This window comes from Henckelia pumila, chromosome 3 (genome assembly GCF_033568475.1).
Source record: "Henckelia pumila isolate YLH828 chromosome 3, ASM3356847v2, whole genome shotgun sequence".
NCBI lineage: Eukaryota > Viridiplantae > Streptophyta > Magnoliopsida > Lamiales > Gesneriaceae > Henckelia > Henckelia pumila.
Genome location: NC_133122.1, coordinates 17,214,807 through 17,217,306, shown reverse-complemented (window position 1 = coordinate 17,217,306; position 2,500 = coordinate 17,214,807).

Below are 2,500 nucleotides of genomic sequence, written 5' to 3'. Positions count from 1 at the left end.
TGCATGAAAACTCGAGAGAAAACAACATTTTGCCATGAGAATCAAAGTTTGGCTCGCTCATTTGCGCTACGTGCCGCAAGGGGCAGCCCGCCCGTGAGCACGGTGAGCCCAACTTGGGCACTCATTAGGGCACGAATCCGACGCCTTAGATGCATTATTTATGCATGAAAAATCGAGAGAAAACAACATTGTGCCGTGAGAATCATAGTTTGGCTCGCTCGTTTGCGCTAAGTACCGCAAGGGGCAGCCCGCCCGTGCGCACGGTGACCCCAACTTGGGCACTCATGGGGGCACGAATCCGACGCCTTAGATGCATTATTTATGCATGAAAACTCTTGAGAAAACAACATTGTGCCATGAGAATCATAGTTTGGCTCGCTCGTTTGCGCTACGTACCGCAAGGGGCAGCCCGCCCGTGTGCACGGTGACCCCAACTTGGGCACTCATGGGGGCACGAATCCGACGCCTTAGATGCATTATTTATGCATGAAAACTCGAGAGAAAACAACATTGTGCCGTGAGAATCACAGTTTGGCTCCCTCGTTTGCGCCACGTCCCGCACGAGACAGCCCTCCCGTGCGCACGATGCCCCCAACTTGGGCACTCATGGTGGCACGAATCCGACGCCTTAGATGCATTATTTATGTATGAAAACTCGAGAGAAAACAAAATTGTGCCGTGAGAATCATAGTTTGGCTCGCTCATTTGCGCTACGTGCCCCAAGGGACAGCCCGCCCGTGCGCACGGTGACCCCAACTTGGGCACTCATGGGGGCACAAATCCGACACCTTAGATGCATTATTTATGCATGAAAACTCGAGAGAAAACAACATTGTGCCGTGAGAATCATAGTTTGGCTCGCTCGTTTGCGCTACGCACCGCACGAGACAGCCCTTCCGTGCGCACGGTGCCCCCAACTTGGGCACTCATGGTGGCACCAATCCGAAGACTTAGATGCATTATTTATGCATGAAAACTCGAGAGAAAACAACATTGTGCCGTGAGAATCAAAGTTTGGCTCACTCGTTTGCACTACGTGCAGCAAGGGGCAGCCCGCCCGTGCGCACGGTGACCCCAACTTGGGCACTCATGGGGGCCCGAATCCGACGCCTTAGATGCATTATTTATGCATGAAAACTCGAGAGAAAACAACATTGTGCCGTGAGAATCATAGTTTGGCTCGCTCGTTTGCGCTACGTAGCGCACGGGACAGCCTCCCGTGCGCACGGTGCCCCCAACTTGGGCACTCATGGTGGCACGAATCCGACGCCTTAGATGCATTATTTATGCATGAAAACTCGAAAGAAAACAACATTGTGCCGTGAGAATCAAAGTTTGGCTCGCTCGTTTGCGCTACGTGCCGCAAGGGGCAGCCCGCCCGTGCGCACGGTGACCCCTACTTGGGCACTCATGGGGGCACCAATCCGACGCCTTAGATGCATTATTTATGCATGAAAACTCGAGAGAAAACAACATTGTGCCGTGAGAATCATAGTTTGGCTCGCTCGTTTGCGCTACGTACCGCACGGGACAGCATCCCGTGCGCACGGTGCCCCCAACTTGGGCACTCATGGTGGCACGAATCCGACGCCTGAGATGCATTATTTATGCATGAAAACTCGAGAGAAAACAACACTGTGCCATGAGAATCAAAGTTTGGCTCGCTCGTTTGCCTTACGTGCCGCAAGGGGCAGCCCGCCCGTGCGCACGGTGACCCCAACTTGGGCACTCATGGGGGCACGAATCCGACGCCTTAGATGCATTATTTATGCATGAAAACTCGAGAGAAAACAACATTGTGCCGTGAGAATCATAGTTTGGCTCGCTCGTTTGCGCTACGTACCGCACGGGACAGCCCTCCCGTGCGCACGATGCCCCCAACTTGGGCACTCATGGTGGCACGAATCCGACGCCTTAGTTGCATTATTTATGTATGAAAACTCGAGAGAAAACAGCATTGTTCTGTGAGAATCAAAGTTTGGCTCACTCATTTGCGCTACGTGCCGCAAGGGGCAGCCCGCCCGTGCGCACGGTGACCCCAACTTGGGCACTCATGGGGGCACGAATCCGATGCCTTAGATGCATTATTTATGCATGAAAACTCGAGAGAAAACAACATTGTGCCATGAGAATCATATTTTGGCTCGCTTGTTTGCGCTACGTACCGCACGGGACACCCTTCCGTGCGCACGGTGCCCCCAACTTGGGCACTCATGGTGGCACAAATCCGATGCCTTAGATGCATTATTTATGCATGAAAACTCGAGAGAAAACAACATTGTGCCGTGAGAATCAAAGTTTGGCTCGCTCATTTGCGCTACGTGCCGCAAGGGGCAGCCCGCCCGTGCGCACGGTGACCCCAACTTGGGCACTCATGGGGGCACGAATCTGACGCCTTAGATGCATTATTTATGCATGAAAACTCGAGTGAAAAGAACATTGTGCCGTGATCAATCATAGTTTGGCTCGCTCGTTTGCGCTACGTACCGCACGGGACAGC